We start from the raw sequence: 23,283 nt of genomic DNA, 5'->3' as shown, positions 1-23,283 counted from the left end.
GAATGATTCAGAGCAAAGAGGAGACAGAGCTAGAATCTGTTGAATGGGGAGTCACAGAATTTCCTTCCTTGAAAAAAGTTCTGGAGAATGTACTGAAAAAATCCTCAAAGGCATCAATTCAGCAACAACCCAACTATGGTCGAGTGATGAATTTCCAGGGTTTCAAGCTAGAAGCAACCAATTCCCCCACTCCAAGTTTAACTTGAGTTGTCCAAGAGACCCTTTTCCCTAGAACACTGTTTGTCAGCCATCAGTATGAACTGTGAGTACATAATGTACATTTTATCATTCTATATAGATTTTCGTAAAAATGGAAGGAGGAAAGGGATAATGTAGATTTTGAATATTCTTCTAAGCCCCACAGAGAATCTGTCCAAAGATGCATGTGGAAAGTTGGTTTCATTAGCTTAAAGAGAAAAAAAATTAAAAATACAGTAACACTTAAAAAGCTACAGATTTCAGAAAATGAAGGATTCCATGAGTTTTTCAGATAACTGATGCTTACCCCATTAAGTACCAAAATGCCTTTTTATTTTAATCTGCTTGGTTAACTCTTTCAAATACATTTTCTAACTTCCTGTCTTTGTAATCAAAATACATAAGATATATTTAGATAGTGCGTGTAGGTCTTGGGACCTTCATTATGAATCTCAGTTATCATATCTGAAAACATATCATCAATCTTAGTATGATTCTCCCAGAACCATTTCTCCCTTGGGAAATGGAAGGGTCTTGAATGGGTGCGCTTTCTACATGGTTCTGTCTGCCTTGAAGATGTTTTCTTACCCTTTCTTCTGTCCAACAGCTACCTCTTAGGACTGCCCTTCCTGCGCCCTGCTAAGTATAATCTGTCACCATACTTGAGATCGGGGTGGGTAATTACAATCTGCCGGCCAAATCCAGCCTGCTGCTTGTTTTGTAAATAAAGTTTTATTGGAACACAACCATGTGCATTTCTTTCCATATTGCCAATGGCTGCTTTCACTCTACAACAGCCCAAGTTGAGTAGTTGCAACCAAGGCCACATGGCCCTGCAAAGCCTACAATATTTACTATCTGCTCTTTACAGGAAAAGTTTGCCAGCTCCTATTTTAGATTCATGGATAAGTCAGAGTCTTTTAGAAAAATCTCCTCCTCTCTTTCTGGAAAAAGGAAGGTGCTTGGCAACAACTGTGTTCTTAGCAACTGAAAGGCTGTTTTTCACTTCCATCCATCCATGTTTCCAAATGTGTCCTGGGAGGCTGAAGAGGCTACAAGACTAACCTTCAAAGAAGGGAGCATTTCTCAGACTTTTAAAAGTTATAAAATTCCATTATATTTGATGCTAGATTCCAATGCCTCAAAAACAATATTTATGTGTTTCTGCAAGAGAGCTATCTCTATCACCTTAAACCAGGTGTCATTTGGAGAAGATCTGATGCCTTCAAGTAACTGAGCACACAGCTAGTCCCAACCCTCAAAGACCAGCTAGAGTCACTGACTTAAATAATAATAGAAAAATGAGATGCAAAAGAAAGAAATAGGAAATCACTCAATTTTTTAAAAAAGTTTTTAAGGAACGACAACTGAATCAAACCTGTCCCTGAGATTTACAGAGGAGAAATCAGCCAAAGACATTGTTTAAAAATGAACATGGCATTTTAACCCAAAGCAGATTTCCAGCTAGAGGTATTACAGCATATGGTATTTCACACACAAAAGGTAATTAAGAACTGCCTTGGAAAAGAGCATTTGTAGCCACCTCATCAGTGACCTAGCAGGCTGGTTTGTATCAGTTACTATTCATTACTGTCAGTAAGAACAAAACAGGGTATGATTAATGCAGTCCACTGCAATGAATTCCAACAGAAGACGATGCCTTAAAAAAAAATGAAGTTCAGAAAAAAAGACCATCGTTTATGAAGACTAGGGATTCTATTTGCATTTTATACCTACGGTATTGTTATAATTATTATTATTACTAACAAAGTAATGAGCATTTAAACACTGCCTAATACTAGTCTATATGCTATATGTGTATTAGCTCATTGACTTCTCAGAAAATTCTGTGAAGTAGATATTAACATTATTCCTAATCGACAGGTAAGGAAACAGCTTCAAAAGGGCAGGTAACCTGTCCAGTGCAAGAGTCTGAATTCACAACCAAGCCTGAGTGACTCCCAAGGCCACACTCTGAATCTTAGTTCTACGATATCCTATCACCCATTTTACCTGGGTTTAGAAATTTGCAGCTAGACATTCAAGACACTCCAATACAGTCTATTACATCAGTGTTGTCCAATAGAAATACAATAAAAGCCATATATATAACTTTATATTTTCTAAGTAACCACATTCAAAAAAGGAAAATTAAATAAGTGGAATTAATTTTAATGATATATTTCTATTTAACACAATATATCCAAAACATTATCAACATATAATTAAATAAAACTATTAATAAGATGCTTTATATTACTTCTATGTTACACTTTCTAAATCTGATGAGTTTTATACTTACAGTACACCACAATTTGGACACTAAAATTTCATCAGAAAGTACATGATCTATATTTAAATATCATAACGTTTGCAGTTGAAAAAAGGAAATTTATATTTCAAACATGCTTAAAAGCTTTCTAATACTTGAATGGGGTATGTCCTTAAATTTAAAATTCAATTAATTACATTAAAATTCAAACTTCAGTCCCTTAGCTACACTAGTCATTCGAGTGCTAAATAGCCAGAAATAGCTAGTGGCTACTATGTATTGACAATAAAACTTTATATCCTACCTTTCAAACCTTAAGTATTGGAGAAAATTCAGCAAGTGGTAAATGACATGGGTAAATTTTTTAAAAAAAATTTAAAAAGGACAAATTGGGAATCTAAGGACTGGATTTCTCTGAGTGTTCAGAATTATGTGACCTTGGGCAAGCCATCCAACTTCTCTGGCCTTTTCTTATCCTCTATGCAAAACAGGGTTAATAAGAGCTAGTCTATCTACCTCCTAAAGCTTTTCATTAGGATTAAATAAGATGGTATCATTGAAAAAAGTCAAAAATTTAATTGCTATATCAATGTTAGGTTCTATGACTAGCCTATCTACTTTTCATGATGAGTAACTCGAATTCTGTCTGGGGTTACAGTTTAATGTCAGACCAAGTCACACCAGCATAAATCATCATTCCAGTGAGGGAAGGGCTAGAAGAGCAATAATTGAAGTATTGCAACTTGGACTCGTGTGAAAATCTCTAAATTATTACCTCTTTAAGGTTATAAGGACTGTAACAAAGTTGTGACTCAATAAATATGAGTTAAATTCATTAATAAATGATGTAATAAATCTCTCAGCCAATTGGCCTGGTTTAAATATCAGGTTTAGCTAATTTGGTTGTATGGCAATCTAACTCTATGTCTGAAATATTTACATTTTCCCTGTCGGATACATAATGTCTTGGTGGTCTGTAACACCTCCAGTGCGGCTGGGATTGGAAGTGGCCCCAGCCTGATCACTGGAAACATGGAAGGATTCCTCCCTTCCCAGAGAACAAGCCAGCAAACTGTGTTCCATAGGACAGTAATAGGTGTGAGCCAAACTTTTAAAGAATGGTAACTTGGCCAAGGAATTCTTGGAAAAATAGAACTAATTTTCTTAAATTCTGAAATTCTTAGAGCTTTTAATGTTTTAAAGTGCATTGGGAATTACCAAGTAGAAGAATCTAGTCTACAGAATTTACCAAATTCATTTGACCAGGGAAACTCTTTTTCTTGGAGTGTCTTATAAAACTATTATCCTGAGAAATCCCCACTAGGAAATGTTATAGAGAAGATGAATGCACCAAAATTTTTCAGAATAACTAAAAACTTATTCTTAACACAAACTAGTGGTGCCGAAAGACAGAAACCTGGGAGATTTACTTGTCAGCAGTAGATCTCTGATTTCAAGCACAAATGAATTCTGGAGCTCAAATATGGTCATCGGGATTCGGTTCCTCTCCAGGCCTTAGTATCCCTATCCACTGTGTGGGCTTCCTTCCCAAGTTTCACAGGGTAGCTCTGGAGTGCCTCCTCTCACTTGCTCAAGCAAAAACCCTAAGATTTCTCCGATTGAGCCTAATTGGCTTGGCTTAAGTGTGTACACCCCTGACCCAATCACTGTGGCCAGAAGACGAAAATTCTCTGTGTGGCCAGAGCAAGTCACGCATTCCACCACTGTAACTCAGTATAGAATTAATACTTCCCAAAGCACAAGGGCTAACAGGAGAGGAACAGATGAGTCTCCAGGGAAAATTTGGGGGACTCTTACTAGAAGATAGGAAAATGGATGTAGAGAGACTGAAATGACAAATCTGCATTACAAGAATTAATTTCCTGAATTTCTAAAATGCAAGTCGTTTTCTGGCTAGTTTGGGGAGTGCCCCCTTCACATTGAGTTGATTAAAATTCCTAAGCTAAAATAACAGCTGAGAAGGATATGAGATCTCCAGAACTCTTCAGGATCTAACCCGACTAGTAAACCTTGTTCCTTGATATTTATTTCCCTTTCTGGGTCTCACTCTGTCACTCAGGCTGGAGTGTAGTGATGTGATCAAGGTTCACTGCAGCCTCGACTTCCTGGGCTCAAACAACCCTCTCACCTCACCTTCCTGAGTAGCTGGGACTACAGGTGCATGCCACTAGGCCCAGATAATTTTTAATTTTTTTTTTTTGGTAGAGATGAGGTCTTGCCATGTTTCCCAGGCTGTTCTCAAACTCCTGAGCTCAAATGATCCTCCTGCCTCAGCCTCCCAAAAAGCTGAGATTACAGGCATAAGCCACCATGCCTGCCCCTTTCTGTGACTGCTGTGGCTGTAGTCATCAAATTAGATGGCAGAGTGCCATCTATTCCATGTTTTTCTTCTATATGTTAATTCCTAATTCCCAAGACTAATAATAATTACTAGTAAAGAATAAGAAGAGCCAAATGTATGCTCATTTCCTTCTTGACAAATCCCAAGTGTAAGTCTCTTAGTCCTATGATCTACATAAGGAATAGTATGATTTCACCACAGCTACTTCCCTATTGTTCATTATTGCACATTGTATCACAGTATTAAGGAAACTGTTAAAAATAACAGGTTCTCATGTTCTTAACCTGTGAAAGAGCTAAATATTCATCTGCCATAATGGGAAGCGTCTAAGTCTGTGCCATGCAACATAGTGGCTACCAGCCATCTGTAACTAGGAAGCACTAGAACTGTGGCTAGTTAGAACTGAGACTTTCTCTAAGTTTAAAATGCACAATAAATTTCAAAGAGTACAAAGAATGTAAAATATCTCATTAATGATTTTTCTGTTGGTTGCATATTGAAATGATATTTTAGATACTTTGGATTAAACAACATACAGTCATGTGTTGTTTAACAATGGTAATATGTTCTGAGAAATGCATTTCATCACTGTACAAACAGCATAGAGTGCACTTACACAAACCTGGATGGTACAGCCTACTATACACCTCGGCTACAAACCTGTATAGCATGTTACTGTACTGAACACTGTAGGCAATTTTAACACAATGGTAAGTATTTGTGTGTCTACAACATATCTAAACATAGAAAAGGTACAGTAAAAATACGGTATAAAAAATTTTTTAAATAGTGCGCATGTATAGGGTGCTTACCATGAATGAAGCTTGCAGGATTGGAAGCACTTCTGGGCAAGTCGGTAATAGTGAGTGAATGGGAAGACCTAGGACATTACTGTACACTACTGTAACCTTTATAAACTCTATGCACATTAAAATTATTTTCAAAGTATTTTTTCCTTCTTCAATAATAAATTAACCTTAGCTTACTGTAATGTCTTTACTTTATAAACTTTTTAATTTTTTGACTTTTGTAATAACACTTAGCTTAAAACAAAAACACATTTTACATCTGTAAAAGAAACTTTATATTTGTATTCTATAAGCTTTTATATTTTAATGTTTTTTATTTCTATTTTTACTTAGCTTAAAACAAAAACACATTTTAAATCTGTAAAAGAAACTTTATATTTTTATTCTATAAGCTTTTATATTTTAATGTTTTTTATTTCTATTTTTACTTTCGAAGCTTTTTGTTAAAAACTAAGACACAAACATACATTAGCCTCAGTCTACACAAGGTCAGGGTCATCAATTTCACCATCTTTCACCTCCACGTCTTCTCCCACTAGAAGGTCTTCCGGGACAACACCACGCATGGAGCTGTCATCTCTGACAGCAATGCCTTCTGGAACACCTCCTGAAGGACCTGCTTGAGGCTTTTCTGGAGAAGTAGGTTTATTTACACAAGCCTCACCACAAACACATGGGTAATGCAAGCACCACAACATTACCATAGCTACAGTGTTAAAACTGTTATGAGTCACTGGGTGACAGGAATTTTTCAGCTCTACTATCATCTTAGGAGACCACCATCATATATGCAGTCCATCATAGATTGAAACATCATATGATTGTATATTATTAAAATTAATCTCTCCTGTTTCTATGTTTTAACAATGTGGCTAATAGAAACACTTCAATCACATAGGTAGTTTTCATTACATTTCCTTTTTTTCATCTACATCATCTTTTTAAATTTTATTTTATGTTCTTTTATTTTATTTTGAGACAGGGACTCACTCTATCACTCAGACTGTAGTGCAGTGGCATGATCATGGCTCAGCTCGCTGCAGCCTCAACCTCCTGGGCTGAAGTGATCCTCCCACCTCAGCCTCCTGAGTAGCTGGGACTACAGGCATGTGATGTCACATCATGTTGTTTTTTGTATTTTTTTCTAGAGATGGGGTTTCATCATGTTGCCCAGGCTGATCTCAAATTTCTGGACTCAAGCAATCCATCTGCCTCGACCTCCCAAAGTTCTGGGATTACAGGCATGAGCTACCATTCCCAGTCCATCTTTATATTTTTTAGAGAAGTTTTAGGTTCACAGTGAAGCTGTTCTGATGGTACACTTACCATATATTCCCTGCCCATACAAATTCACAGCCTCACTCATTATGAACAACCCCCACCAGAGTGGCACATTTGTTACAATCAAATCTACATTGACACGTCATTATTACCCAAAATCCATAGTTTACATTAGGGTTCACTCTTGCTGTTGTATATTCTATAGATTATGAAAAATGTATGCAAACATGTATCTATAATATCATTATCATATCACACAGATTCATTTCACTGCCCTAAAAATTTTCTGTGCTCCATGCATTCATCCTTTCTTCTCCTCTAACCCTTGGCAGCCACTGATCTTTTTATTGCCTCCATAGTTTTGCCTTTTCCAGAATGTTAGAGTTGGAATCATACAGTACATAGCCTTTCTAGATTGGCTTCTTTCACATAGTAATATGCATTTAAGTTTTCTCCATGTCTTCTTGTGGCTTGATAGCTCATTTCTTTTCAGTGTTGAGTAATATTCCATTGTCTTAGTTTTTATTATAGTTCTATCAGATGGCACTGCTCTAGGTAATTCCTAACAGTGGTAAAGAAACAATAGTAGGAGCACTTTTCAGATATGGAAGTAAATACCAGAAGAGAGAGCTCGAAGAGCTAAATATGATTGCCTCTAGGAAGCCCGGCTGACAATTTTCGGGTTAAGCCATTTACGTATGATCTAAATTGCCTTTGATTATATTCATTCATCACTTTGATTTTAAAAATCTAGGCAGCTCAAAATAATAATTAAGCATTTCAGGGGACTTTATTCAGACATTTTATAGCGAAGGTGGGCACTTGTTTATAACTGTTTCAATTTTGTTCCAAGCTCAGTGCCTGTGCTCTTTAACTAGGAGAATGGTTCAGAATCACCTGGGAAGCTTTAATAGAAATATGTAAGTCTGGGAACCAGCCTGGAGTTTCCAAGCACGCTACTTTTTTCCCAAAGATTCAAGGTAATTCTGTTATTTGTACCTAGTTCAGAACCTCTGGTCTATGACATAGAACTCTGGGATCTTATGGTAAGTGTGCTAACAGAGCCAAAACTATTTACTGAGGAAAGTCTTGGCAGAGTCTATAGACATTCTATAGGTAACAGGTGCACCTTCCTTTGGTTCATCTTAAAATCAGGAGTGTCCTTTTTAGGCTCCTCAGTTTTACCCTCAGGAATATATTCAACACATCATGGCTTAGTACTTGTTGCTCCCACAGAATAGCTACAAGGCAGGTATTTGTCAAGGTGTTACCTGAAGTGCATCACCACTCAGCACATGTCTAAAGCCCAACTCAGGGAAATTTTTTTCTTTTTCTTGAGACAGTGTCTTGCTTTGTCACCCAGGCTGGAGTGCAGTGGAGTAATCATGGCTCACTGCAACCTCGACCTCCTGGGCTCAAGCAATCCTCCTGCCTCAGCCTCCCGAGTCACTGGGACTACAGGCATGTGACACCATATCCAGCCAAATTTTGTATTCTTGTAGAGATGGGGTCTTCCCATGTTGCCCAGGCTGGCAACTCAGGAAAATATTAATGGAAGATTTCAAGAGAGATACACAATCCAGCCATTTCTCTAGGTCAGTGCTTCTCACGATATGGTGCACAGACTATCTGCATTGAAAGCAACTGGGGTTCCCATATAAGGTACAGATTCTCTTCTTCCAGGCCCAAAGCATGGTTGCATTTTGCCGCCCCCTTTGCAGTTAGGCATGACCACATGACTTGCTTTGAGCAATGAAATGAACTTGGGAAGCAACATACATATCTTCCGGGTGGAAGCTTTAGGAACCAATATGCAATTTGCCCCAGGCTTTGTTCTGCTTTGGCAATCATGGAAGCATGCAGATGGAGCCGGGGGGTCCCTGAAAGCAGAAGCCACAGAGAGAGACACCACCACCCATCACCCACCCCCGACTTTCCCCGCTGACCTGCAGGGGTTATGGAACATGAGCAAGAAAAACACCTTTGTTATTTTAGTCTGCTTAGTTTTGGAAGTTGCTTGTTTCTGTAGCATAATCTGGTTTATTCCTACACATGGGGAGAGGAGGAAGACCTGACAACTTTTATTTGCTGGGTGAATCTTATGCACAGTGAAGTTGGAGAAACACTACTCTCGTGTGCTAAGCTCTTTTCTTGGCTTAAGCAAGGGCAAGAGAAAACTGCCTGTCTAGACTGCACATTTGGCCCCTATAGAAATGCTTCTGCTGCTTGGTACTGGGCCATAGGCCTTCAGGGAAGTACAAGTATAAGGAAAAGCCCAATTAATTGACTGTGTTTCTTAAAGATCTATTGAAGACTCTTATCCCTGAATTATAGCGTCCTCTTAGTGAGGGCCCAGAGGAAAAAAACTCACTCTGGTGTCAATACCAAGGACAGTTTGGCTTCTCCTGAGTCATTAATATGTTTCTAATCTAATGGTTGCCAGGAATTATGGCATTAATCCTAGAAGGAGCCTCCAAGCCAAATACATGGCTCCACTCTAGCAAAGTGCCAGATTTCATAGCACATTCATTTTGTGGGTCACTCATGGCTTTATTTTATTTTTCTGAACCTATTTCCCTCTTTCCACCAATTTTTCCGACTCACCCATTCTTATTTTATTTTGAATTATGTATTTTTGCAAGCTGCCTTAATTCTTTTCAGGAAAAAGGTAGGACATGAATAAAAATATATATGCAAACATGCATACATAAATAACAAGCCCTTATTTCCAGAGGTACAATAATGAACCTCAACTTGCTTTTTAAAGATGCCAGGAAGGGAGGAAAGAAAAGAGAGGGAAGAAAGTGGGGAGGGGATGGGGGAAGGTTGTGAAGCCACAGTATTCATGTTCTGGCTCCTAGTTAATAGGCAGCAGAGGAAAGCAACTTTATCTTCAAGATAAATGTTATAAATTGCACATAATGAAATAAGGTCTTATTTTCCCACCTTTTGGTTTCTTATTTTTAAGACATACAGTCCTGTGTCAACCAAAATATCTAGACTTATAGCACACAATTCTATTCAGCTTGTAGAACAAATTCACTGGCACAGTCGATTTTTATTTTAATTATTTGTATAGAGAGGAAAGGAATGGCCTGATTTATTACCGAGTTGGACTCCAATGGCAATATTATTATAGTTGCAACAGATGAATAAACCAATATATTTCTTAGAGCCATAAAACAACCAGCTACATGTCAGAGAAAACTGTTCTCCAAAACAACTGAAAAAAAAATCAAGGGAAATAGCGGCCTCTTTAGCCTCCCTAAGTATTCCAAAGAAAACAGGACTCCCACAAACCAGGAAAAATTCATTTCAACAAATTAATTTTCCATCTCCCCTCTGAAATTAAACATTCACCAAAACAATTTATAATATTGTCTCCAGCATTGATTTGTTTATTCCATTTGAATGTGCTTTAAACAAAAAATCAATAGCCACAGAAGATCACTGTTCCTCAATAGCCCAAAGTTTGACATGCTGATGCAGCCTTCGGCAGCAAGCTACAGGATTAAGTTGATCAGAACTATGTACCATGATGACATTTTAATGCCTGATCAGAACAGAACTGTTCTTTGCAATTTGCTTTGAAGGGGAAATGGCGAGAGAGGGGCAGAGATGGGAGGAGGGGTTTTGCATCCATCTTCGCTTATCTACAGCATGCACACCAACCCTGCGTGGGCTCCCCACAATGAGAAGCAGACCACAGAGGGTACGTAAAAGTCAAGGGCAGCACTGAACACCTCTCCTGAAGCCTTCATTGGATTAGTGGAACTCAGTCTGTGCTGATTGCCAGGCCTCAGGGTAACCAGAGCTTCCTGGCACTCTGTTATCCACCGAGATGCCAGTGTTGATTTTTCTGGTGTGTTTTCTATTCGTGTCTATTTCAAGCAATGCCTCTAGGTGGGCCACACACCTCAAAACACGCAGAGCTACCCTGTGAATGTGAGATGTGAGTTTTCAAGAAATGTGTGGCCGTTAAGACCTCAGGCTCTGGAATCAAAAACTCTGAATGAAATCCTGGTTCCATACGTTTCTTGCCATGTGTTTTTGGCAAGTTCCCTGACCTCCCCAAGCCATACTTTTCTCATCTGCTGAGTGGCAATATTGATGCCTACCACAGGAATGGTTGTTGTGAGGACCTCATGCAATACATTTAGCACAGTGCCTAGCTCACAGTAACAACAACAGCAGCTCCGGTTGGTTGTTTCCAGCAAACTCAACCATTTCTAAATTATACACACAACCTTTTGTGCCAATAGCCAGTTCCAGATTCTCTCATCAGGTCTGTACTTAGTCGTATGGGAGTACTTACAGTTTCTCGGAATGTCCTATTGGAAAGTCTGTCTGTCAACTACAGCATCTTAATACAGAGAAGATAAAACACATGCTAGGAAACATGGAATGTAAATGCTACCGGCCTAAAAATACTAGTATGCCCACCAGATCCCCAGGGCTGTCAAACGTCAAGTTTTTCGCTTGTGGGCAGCAAAATGTGAAAACAATAACGACCACCACAACCACAATTGCTAACATTTACAGGACAGTTACTGTATCCCAGCCACTATACTAAGCCCTTTTTATGCTCACTTGATCATCACGACAGCCCTATAAGGTGATTATAGCTGCATCTCCATTGTACAAAAGAAGAAACTGGCTCAAAGAGGTCAAGCAACTTGCCCAAACTAGGAAGCAACTAAGTGAGAATTCAAACCCAAGTTAGGGTAATTCCACAGCCATGCTTCCAACCAGCCCTTAGTGAGAATCTGATTTGCTGGTCACCGACATGCTGGTTCTTCCCCTTTCAGGTCGCTCTTGCTCCTGCTATTGGTGAGGAACTAATACGGCCCATCTTGCTTCTGCTGTTGGTGCGATTCATTCAAGGAGTTCATTTCCAAAGGCGCTGTCATTATTTAAAGGAATGACTCCAATCATGGGAACCTCTGGCTTTGGAAGAAAGGACTCTCCATCAACAAGAATTCAACGCACACTGTTCAGGCACTGTAGAAATATATCAAATTATTAAAAAGATTGTCTCTGCTCTTAAGGAATTCCCCTTTGAAACCAAATGCACAGATGAAAGAGTCCCCCATTCACAAACGCCGCTGGACTTAAAGGGAAACATAGCACAAAGATCAGAGTAAAGAAGACCTTTTTACTGAATGCCAATCTTCCCTCAGCATAATTAATTAATTAATTTATAGCTAGAAAGCCTCCAACTCATCCAGCCTGAATACCTCGTCTCTAGCTCAAACTAGACAATGACCAAGGGATGATCAAAAGAGCAAAAAATATATGATTTAAACCACTCTCAACTGTGAAAGAAAAACATTCATACTTATTTATTCCTTATTCCAAAAAAATTTCATTTCTAACTCTAAAAGAATTCATAGTTTCTTTAGGCCATTGTTCTGATTTGGTGCAATTCATCACAGGGCGATAACATGCTGATGATGTGTTACACTAATACATCCTTACATTGGTAATGCTCTAATGATCTGGCAGGCTCTTAAATCACCACAGAACTGTCACTCCCATGATGTGTTACTCAGAGATACGGCTCTGATCAGGGGAAGGCATCCAGGAACTCAACAATGAGAGAATTATATTTTTTGACTTCAGAATTTCTGGACTATAAATAACATCCTCTTTCATAGAAAACAGAAAACTCAACCTAAAATCAAGAGAAGTAGCAAAATTTCTTGTATTTTGGAATATGCCAGAGATACAAAAATAAGCACGTATATTAGTGGAAGCCTTAGCTGTGTGGTGGAGGTACTTACTGATAAGAAAATGATTTCTGAAGTATCAATGGGGTGCTGAATCTGTTTCTGAAAGGTAATCAGTTGGGCGCTTATTGACCCATTTATCACTGATGTGGATTTCATCAATGCCTTAAAATAAACAGTGCTAAAACGTGAGTCAAGAGAAAAATAACAGAGTGGGAAGATGGGTATGCTTTTCACACTGTTGGCAGGAGAGTAAATTGATACAACCTTTCAGAGGGCAATTTAGTAATATTTATCAAAATTTGAAGCATGTATACTCTGGGCCCAGCAGTTCCATTTCGAAAAATCTATCCAGCAGACATATTCACACAGGTACAGAAGGACATGGTACAGAAGGCCCTATATGTGTAAGAACACTTACTGTAGCAATTGCTGCAACTGACGAAAAAAAAAAAAAACAGAAACCATCTAAATACCCATCAACAGTGGAGTGCTTAAATACATCAGGGAGAATCCATTCTATGAAGTTTATGTGGCCATTAAAAATTATGATGTGGATCAATGGCCTTGAAAATGTTGCAGAGAATTGTAGAGTTATCAAATTTCTGTGTGTATCAGAATCACCTGGGGAGCTGATACAGAATACAGAGGCCCAGCCGGGTGCAGTGGCTCACGCCTGTAATCCCAGCACTTTGGGAAGCCAAGGCAGGCAGATTGCCTGAGGTCAGGGGTTCGAGACCAGTCTGGCCAACATGGTGAAACCCAGTATCTACTAAAAATACAAAAAAATTAGCCAGGCGTGGTGGCATGCGCCTGTAATCCCAGCTACTCGGGAGGCTGAGGGAGGGGAATTGCTTGAACCAGGGAGGTGAAGGTTGCACTGAACTGAGATCGCACCACTGCCTGGGCAAGACTCCATCTCAAAAAAAAAGTACAGAGGCCCAGGCTTATTGAAGTAGAGTAAGGCCTGGGCCTCTCTATTTTCATCAAGTTCCCTAGGTGGTTGTGAGATACATGAAAATCTGAGAACCACTTTTCTAGGATACCCTGGAGAGGCATCAGAAATCCTAGATTCTCACTCTATCTCATCCAGAGAAGTTTCGTGTGTGTGTGTGTGTGTGTGTCTGTGTGTGTGTGTTTAATTATGGCTCTAATAATTTTTTATCTTTTATTGATATGTAATATTTTACATAGTTATGGGTACATGTGAGTGTTTGTTTATGCATAGAATGTGCAGTGAACAAATTAGGGTTTTTGGGGTGTCCACCACCTTGAGTACTTATCATTTCTATGTGTTAGGGACATTTCAAGTCCTTTCTTCTAGCTACTTTGAAATATATAATACATTGCTGTTAACTATAGTCACCATACTCTGCTATTTTTCAGCACCATTTATTGAAAAAGGTATCCTTCTTCAAGGAGAACTACAAAACACTGCTCAAGGAAATAAGAAAGGACACAAACAAATGGAAAAATATTCCATGCCCATGGACAGGAAGAATCATTAGAACTTATATCTTCTATATATAACTGCATGTTTGTACCCACTAACCAACCTGTCTTCATCACCGCCCACCCCCTCAACCCACACTCCCTTTCCAGCCTCTGGTATCTATCTTTCTATTCTCTATCTCCATGAGATTTACATTTTTAACTCCCACATGTAAGTGAAAACACACAATGTCTGTCTTTCTGTGCCTGGCATATTTCACTTAACATAGTGACCTCCAGTTCCATTCACGTTGCTGCAAATGACGATTTTCTTTTTTGTAGTATTCTATTGTGTATATATATCACATTTTTTTATCCATTTGTCCATTGTGGACACAGGCTGATTTTATATCTTTGTATTGTGAATAGTGCTGTAATAGATATGTGAGTGTTTTCTTTACAGACAGGATCTCACTACTGTCACCCAGGGTAGAATCATAGCTCACTGTAACCTTGAATTCCTGAGCTCCAGAGTTCCTCCCAGCTCAGCTTCTTAAGTAGGTAGAACTACAGGCATTCACTACCATAATGGGCTTTATTATTATTACTATTATTATTATTATTATTATTTGTAGAAATGAGGTCTAACTATGTTGCCCAAGCTAGTCGTAAACTGCTGGTGTCAGCTTATCCTCCAAACTGGACCTCCCAAAGTGCTAAGATTACAGGCATGAGCCACCAGGCCCAGTTATTTGCCCACTGTTTAATGGGATTATTGGTTTTGTATACTGTTGAGATGTTTGAGTTCCTTGTATATTCTGAATATTGGTCCTTGTCAAATGAAGAGTTTGAAAATTTTTCTTCCATTTGAGAGATTATCTCTTCACTCTGTTGATTATTTCCTTTGCTGTGCAGAAGCTTTTTAGTTTAATATAGTCACATTTGCCTATTTTGGTTTTTTGCTCTCTGTGCTTTTGAGGTCTTAGCCATAAAATCTTCAGCTAGACCCATGTACTGAAGTGTTTTCCCTATGTTTCCTTCTAGCAGTTGTATAGTTTAGGGCCTTACACTTAAGTCTTTAATCCATCTTAAGTTGATTTTTGTGTATGATGAGAGATAGGGGTCCAGTTTCATTTTTCTGCACATGGCTATCCAATTTTTCAGCACCATTTATTGAAAAAGGTATCCTTCTTCAAGGAGAACTACAAAACACTGCTCAAGGAAATAAGAGAGGACACAAACAAATGGAAAAATATTCCATGCTGATGGATAGGAAGAATCAATATCACGAAAATGGCCATACTGCCCAAAGTAATTTATAGATTCAATGCTATCCCCATCAAGCTACCATTTACTTTCTTCACAGAATTGGAAAAAACTACTTTAAATTTCATATGAAACCAAAAAAGAGCCCACATAGCCAAGACAATCCTAAGCAAAAAGAACAAAGCTGGAGACATCATGCTACCTGACTTCAAACTATACTACAAAGCTACAGTAACTAAAACAGCATGGTACTAGTACCAAAACAGATATATAGACCAATGAAACAGAACGGAGGCCTCAGAAATAATACCACACATCTACAACCATCTAATCTTTGACAAACCTGACAAAAACAAGCAATAGGGAAAGGATTCCCTATTTAATAAATGGTGTTGGGAAAACTGGCTAGCCATATGCAGAAAGCTGAAACTGGATCCCTTCCTTACATCTTATAAAAAAATTAATTCAAGATGGATTAAAGACTTAAACATAAGACCTAAAACCATAAAGATCCTAGAAGGAAACCTAGGCAATAGTCTTCAGGACATAGGCATGGGCAAAGACTTCATGACTAAAACACCAAAAACAATGGCAACAAAAGCGAAAATTGACAAATGGGATCTAACTAAACTAAAGAGCTTCTGCACAGCAAAAGAAACTATCATCCGAGTGGCCAGGCGCAGTCGCTCACACCTGTAATCCCAGTACTTTGGGAAGCTGAGGCGGGCGGATCATGAGGTCAGGAGTTCAAGACCAGTCTGACCAATATGGTGAAACCCTGTCTGTACTAAAAATACAAAATTTAGCTGGGTGTGGTGGTGTGCACCTGTAGTCCCAGCTACTTGGGAGGCTGAGGCAGGAGAATCACTTGAATCTGGGAAGCAGAGGTTGCAGTGAGCCAAGATTGAGCCACTGCACTCCAGCCTGGGTGACAGAGTAAGACTCCGTCTCCAAAAAAAAAAAAAAAGAAGAAAGGAAAAAAGAAACTATCATCAGAGTGAACACGCAACCTACAGAATGAGAGAAAATTTTTGCAATCTATCCATCTAACAAAGGGCTAATATCCAGAATCTACAAAGAACTTAAACAAATTTACAAGAAAAAAGCAACCCCATCAAAAAGTGAGCAAAGGATATGAACAGACACTTCTCAAAAGAAGACATTTATGCAGCCAACAAATACATGAAAAAAAGCTCATCATCACTGGTCATTAGAGAAATGCAAATCAAAACCACAATGAGATACCATCTCATGCCAGTTAGAATGTCGATCATTAAAGAGTCAGGAAACAACAGATGCCAGAGAGGATGTGGAGAAAAAGGAACGCTTTTACACTGTTGGTAGGAGTGTAAATTGGTTCAACCATTGTGGAAGATAGTGTGGCGATTCCTCAAGGATCTAGAACTAGAAATACCATTTGACCCAGCAAACCCATTACTGGGTATATACCCAAATGATTATAAATCATTCTACTATAAAGACACATGCACACACACACGTATGTTTATTGCGTCACTATTCAAAATAGCAAAGACTTGGAACCAACCCAAATACCCATCAATGATAGACTGGTTAAAGAAAATGTGGCACATATACACCATGGAATACTGTGCACCCATAAAAAAGGATGAGTTCATGTCCTTTGCAGAGACATGGATGAAGCTGGAAACCATCATTCCCAGCAAACTATCACAAGAACAGAAAACCAAACACTGTATGTTCTCACTCATAAGTGGGAGTTGAACAATGAGAGCACATGGACATAGGGGTGGGGTGGTGCATCACATACCACCCCTGTTGGGAGGTGAGGGGCTGGGGGAGGGATAGCATTAGGAGAAATACCTAATGTAGATGACGGGTTGATGGGTGCAGCAAACCACCATGGTATGTGTATACCTATGTAACAAACCTGTACATTCTGTACATGTACCCCAGAACTTAAAGTATAATAAAAAAAAGAAAGAAAAAGGTATCCTTTTTCCCAATGTACATTTTCAGTATCTTTCCTGAATATCAGATAGCTGTAAATACATGGGTTTATTCCTGACTTCTCTAATCTGTTCCATTGGTCTATGTGTCTGTTTTTATGCCAACACTATGCTGCTTTAGTTACTACAAGCTTGTGATATATTTTAAAGTTGGATAGTGTGTGATGCCTCCAGCTTTGTTCTTTTTCCTCAGGATTGCTTTGGCTATTCAAGCTATGTTTTGGTTTTACACAAATTTTGGGATTATTTTTCTATTTCTATAAGAAAAACACATTGGTATTTTTGATAGGGATTGCATTGACTCTGTAGACTGCTTTGGGAAGTATGGTCATTTTAACAATGTTAATTCTCCTAATCCACAAGCATGGGATGTCATTCCATTTGTTTGTGTCCTCCTCAATTTCTTTCATCAGTGTTTTGTAGTTTTCCTTATAGAATCTTTCATCTTTTTGGTTACATTTATTTCTATGTATTTTAAATTTCTTGTAGCTATTGTGCATCCCGTATTGTAAATGGGACTGCCTTCTCAATTTCTTTCTCAGCTAACTCATTATTGATGTATAGAAATACTACTGATTTTTATATAATGATATTATATTGTATTTCTGAATGAGTTTATAAGGTCAAAAAGCTTTTTCACAGTGTCCTTAGGTTTTTCCAAATGTAAGTGCATATAATCAGCAAAGAGGGACAATTTGACTTCCTCTTTTCCAATTTGGATGACTTTTTTTCTTGCCTGATTACTCTGGCTAGGACTTTCAGTACTGTGTTGAATAGGAGTGGTGGAAGTGGGCATCCTTGTCTTGTTGCAGTTCTTAAAGGAAAGGCTTTTCAGTTTTTCCCCATTCAGTATCACCTTAGCTGTGGGTTTGTCCCATGTGGCCTTCATTATGTTGAGATGTGTTCCTTCTATGCCTAGTGTTTCAAAAGTTTTTATCATGAAGGGATGATAAATTGTATCAAATTCTCTTTCTGCATCTTTTGAGATAATCATATGTTTTTTGTCCTTCATTCTATTGACATGATGTATCACGTTTTTTGATTTGCATATGTTGAACCATCCTTTCATCCCTAGGATAAATCCTACTTAATCATTGTGTACTTTCTTTTATGTACTATTGAATTTGGCTTGCTAGTATTTTGCTGAGGATTTTTTTGTCTACGATCATTAGGGATATTGGCCTATACTTTTCTCTTTTATTTGCATCCCTCTCTGGTTTTGATATCAGACTCATGCTGGCCTTGTGGAATGAGAGAGAAATCCCTCCTCTTCAATTTTTTGGAATTGTTTGAAGAGAAATGGTGTTATTTCTTCTTCAAAAGTTTGGTAAAATTTTGCAGTGAAGCCAGCCAGTCCTGGGCCTTGTATTTTTGATGGGAGAGTTTTTATTACTGATTCAATCTCATTACTCATTATTTGTCTGTTCAGGATTCCTATTTTTCATGATTCAATCTTGGTAGGTTGCAGGTGTTCAGAAATTTACCCATTTATTCTAGTTTTTTAATTTGTTGGTGCATAGTTGTTCACACAGTGGTAATCTTTTGTATTTCTGTAGTATCAGTTGTAATGTCTCCTTTTTCATTTCTGATTTTGTTTATTTGGGCCTTTTCTCTTTTTTTCTTGGCAAGTCTAGCAAGTGGTTTATCAATTTTGTTAATGTTTTTTAGAAAACAACTTCTCATTTCATTGATTCTTTCTACTTTTTTTAGTCTCATTTCTTTTAGTTTTGCTCCAATCTTTATCATTTCTTTCCCTCTACTAATTTGGGGTTTTTGTTTGTTCTTGCTTTTCTAGTTCCTTGAGTTGCATCACTAGCTTGCTTATTTGAAATCTTTCTATTTTTTTAAAAAAGAAAACCAAAGACTGCTTTTATTGATGCACGAATAGACTCATTCACAATTTGGAAGGGATAATAGTAATACAATAATAATCATTAAAACAACCTAAAATAGAAGGGTTATCTGTTCCTTTCTTTCTCCTTTATTGTTTATTCTCATGGTTTGGTAGTTTTCTGTAGTGATAACATTTAAGTCAGATACGGTTTGGCTCTGTGTCCCCACCTAAATCTCATCTCCAATTGTAATCCCCAAGTGTCCAGGGAAAGACCTGTAATTCCCACGTGTTGAGGGAGGGAGGTGATTGGATCATGTGGACAGTTCCCCTCATGCTGTTCTCATAATACTGAGTGACTTCTCATGAGACCTGATGGTTTTATAAGTGTTTGACAGTTCCTCCTTCACATGCACTTCTCTCTCCTACCACCACCTAAGACATGCCTGCTTCCCCTTCTGCCATGATTGTAAGTTTCCTGAGGCCTCCCCAGCCATGCAGAACTGTGAGTCAATTAAACCTCCTTTCTTTATAAATTATCCAGTCTCAGATATTTCTTTATGGCAGTGTGAAAACGGACTAATACATAGTCTTTTCCTCATTTCTTCTCTACACCAGTGGTTTTTATATTTTCATGTGTTTTCATGATGCTAAATATCATTCTTCCACTTCCAGTTGTAGGGATTTCTTATAGGTCTGATCTAGTAGTGATTAATTCCCTCAGCTTTTGTTTCTCTGGGAAAGACTTTATTTTTCCTACATTTATGAAGAATAACTTTGCTGCCTATAGTATCTTTGGCTGATAATTTTTTTTCTTCCAGCACTTTGAATATGTCATCCCATTTTCTCCTGGCCTGTAAGGTTCTGGCTGAGAAATCTGCCGTTAGTGTGATGGAGCCTCCTTTATAAATGACTAGATACTTTTCTTTTACTGTTTTTAGAATTCTTTCTTTGTTTTTTGACTTTTGACAGTTTGACTATAATATGCCATGCCATGGAGATCTTTTTGCACTGTATCTGTGTGGGGATCTCTGAGCCTTCTGTATCTGGACGTCTAAATGTCTTGCTAGTCTTTGGAAGTTTTCATCTGTTATTTCATTAAATAGGTTTTCTAACACTTTCATTTTCTCTTTGCCTGCTGTAACTCCAATAAATAGAACATTTGGTCATTTTGTGATTCCCCATTTGTTATGCAGGCTTTTTTCATTCTTTTTTATGTTTTTACTGACAGAATTATTTCAAAAATCCTGTCTTCAAGTTCTGAGATTCTTTCTTCTGCTTGCTCCAGTCTATTGTTGAAGCTTTCAAATATATTTTGTATCTCATTAAATGAATTTTTTAGTTCCAGAATTTCTGTTTGGTTCTTTTTAATGATGTTTATCTTTTTTATTTATATTTTTATCTTATTTATGATCTCTTTGGTAAATTTCTTATATCCTGAATTGTTTTTCTTATTTCTTTATATTGTTTTCCAACATTCTCTTGTATCCCACTGAGCTTCTTTAAAATCAATATTTTGATTTTTTTCCAGAGTTTTACAAATTTTTTTTGGATTGGGATTTGTTGCTGGATAATTATTGTGTTCCTTTGGAGGTGTCATATTTTCTTATTTTTCATATTTCTTATGTCCTTACATTGATATCTGGGTATCTGGTGAAACACTCACTTCTTCAAATTTTTTAAATTTGCTTTTGTAGGGGAGGACTTTTTCCTGAAGCTGTATCTATGGAGTGGGTTGAATAGGGCACTTTGGCTTTGATTCTTAATGTGTGTGGTAGTGTAGTCTCTGTACGATTTCTTTAGCTGTAAACAGAGTCAGTGGTGTCTATTATTTCCTCAGTAACCTAGAGCGTGCTTATTAATGAAAGCTGTGGTGAAGTTTTGCTGGAGACTAGGATGCCAGGTGGTCCATTCTTTGGGCTCCAGTGGAGGCAGCTCTCCTTGGGCCCTAGGGCAGCCTTTGCATGCCAGTTTTAGCTAGTGAGGTGGACTGACTCTTGGGCCTTTGGGTGGATTGCTGAAATACCAGTAGTGGTAGCAGTGGGCTGGATGGGTGGGTGGGTTCTCAAGCCCTTGGGCAGCAGGCATGATGTAGGCAATGGCAGTAGCAGAGGCAGGATAACTATCCTGGTCTTAAATAGTGTGCACTGATGTTAGTGGTGACACCAGCGGCCTTGGCAGGCCAGTTCAAGCCCATAGGTAGCATGGGCAGGTGGGTGCCAGCTGTGGTGGTAGTGGCAAGTAGGTGGCCCAACCTCAGGCTCCCAGGGGAAGTGCTCAGGTGCTGACAGTGGTGGGTGGGATTGGTGATCCCCAGACCCCCAAACTACATGCTCTGGCATAAGGGTAGGGGCAAAGCCAGGCTGGGAAGGCTTGTCCTTAGGCACCCTGGTGGTACATGCAGGAACTGGCTTTGGTAGGCAGGGATAGGGTGATTTCCAGGCCCCCAGTGGAATGGTCAGGTGAGAAGTGGCAGCAGCTATATTGTAGCCCTGTACTGGGGAGGGCAGAGTGGTTTTCAGTGGCAGCCATAGGCAAGTGGATGGAGAACATGCACTTTCCTTGCACTTCAGTCCCAGTGGTGGTAGCACATGCTTCACTTGCACCTCAACCCCAGCAGCAGCAACCTGCACTTCACTCACGTCCCAGCCCTGGTGGCAGCAGCTTGTGCCCCACTTACACTTAAGCCCTAGTAGCAGCTGGATCACCCACAGTGATGGCAGCTGGGGGCAGGGGACTCTGTCTAGGTGCATGAAAATTCATGGTGGCTCTCCTGCTGGTGAGAGCAGGATCACCACCAGTGGCCTGTGCCTTGGATCCAGTGACAACAGCCAGCAGAGTGGTGGCTGCAAGCAAGGTATGTCCTTGGAGCCCCCAGGAATGTGGAGATGCAGGCACTATTGGGCCCCAGGCCAGGGTGCAGTCTGTTTGGGGCTAGGCTTTCAAAACTGCCTGGCCGTGTAGCAGCTTAGGACCTGGTGGGGGCAGGGAGGATCCAGCATAAGTTTCCTCTCTGGAGCAATGCCATTGCACAGTCTCCAGGCAGCTCCTTAAGTCTGTTTCAGGGCCCGTGATGGTCAAGGGGCTCTCTTGTGACCAGGATTGCAGGAGGATTCCATGTTGGAAATGTGGACCACTGAGGGTCTCTCACTTACCTGTTGCTCTTACTGGGCAGTCTCTCCAGGCTCACAGCCAATCCTAGCCAAGCAGGCTCCCTTGCTTCCCTCTCTTTTCCTGCTTTAGGTGGTTCCTGTCACCTCTCTGTTGATCCAGTGTTTTCTCTTAGGTGATCTATTTGAAGTGTGGTCATCTATTCACTATTTTGGTCCTTCTTTGTGGAGAAATTGAGTACTAGATGCCTCTAGTCAGCCATCCTCTCTGCAAAATAGTTTTTACTGCTTTAAACTAGTTTGAAAGCCATTGATGTAGACAGATAGCTAACCTTATTGAGCTCTTATACTGTGCCTTACGGTCATTCTCATTTAATCCTTGTGGAAACACAATGAAGTAAGCCATATTATTCATCATTTGGCCGTTTAATAAATTGAGGCACAAAGAGGGTAAGTAAATTCCAGAAGATCAACATGGATAGTAGTTCTAGATCTGGTCTGTGAACCTGGGCAGTGTGATGTTAGAGCCTTAGCACTCTGCTTTCTGAATCCAATGTGTACTAAAGTCATATATTTATTAACTTGGGAAGAGGTTCACAATATATCAGTTTTTTTAGCAGATTAATAAGTAGCATGTGCAATTGGATATCATTTTATTATATGTTCATGGAAAGGGATGGTTAGATTACTCCTATGAACAAAAACAAAAAAAAAAAACAGAAGTTATCTCCAAAATGAAGGAAGAGAGAAACATGGGTAAACCAGCTAGAGAATGTGTTCTAAAGATTCTGAATTTGGTATGTGCGCTTGTCCCAGGCACAATCATGCCCATTCTTCAAGGGTTGACTACCCTTTGGGAGCCTGTATGTACTGGAGCCCTTTGTGTGTGACCAGCCACATTTTCTTTTTTGTTTATTTTTTGCTTTTTGGTTTTTTTTATTTTTTATTTTTTGTAATTTTGACTTTTATTTTAGATTCGGGGGTACATGTGTAGGTTTGTTACCTG

This window comes from Nomascus leucogenys, chromosome 2 (assembly GCF_006542625.1).
Source record: "Nomascus leucogenys isolate Asia chromosome 2, Asia_NLE_v1, whole genome shotgun sequence".
Lineage (NCBI taxonomy): Eukaryota > Metazoa > Chordata > Mammalia > Primates > Hylobatidae > Nomascus > Nomascus leucogenys.
The sequence above is the reverse complement of the archived record's forward strand: the minus strand, read 5'-3'. Positions refer to the sequence as shown.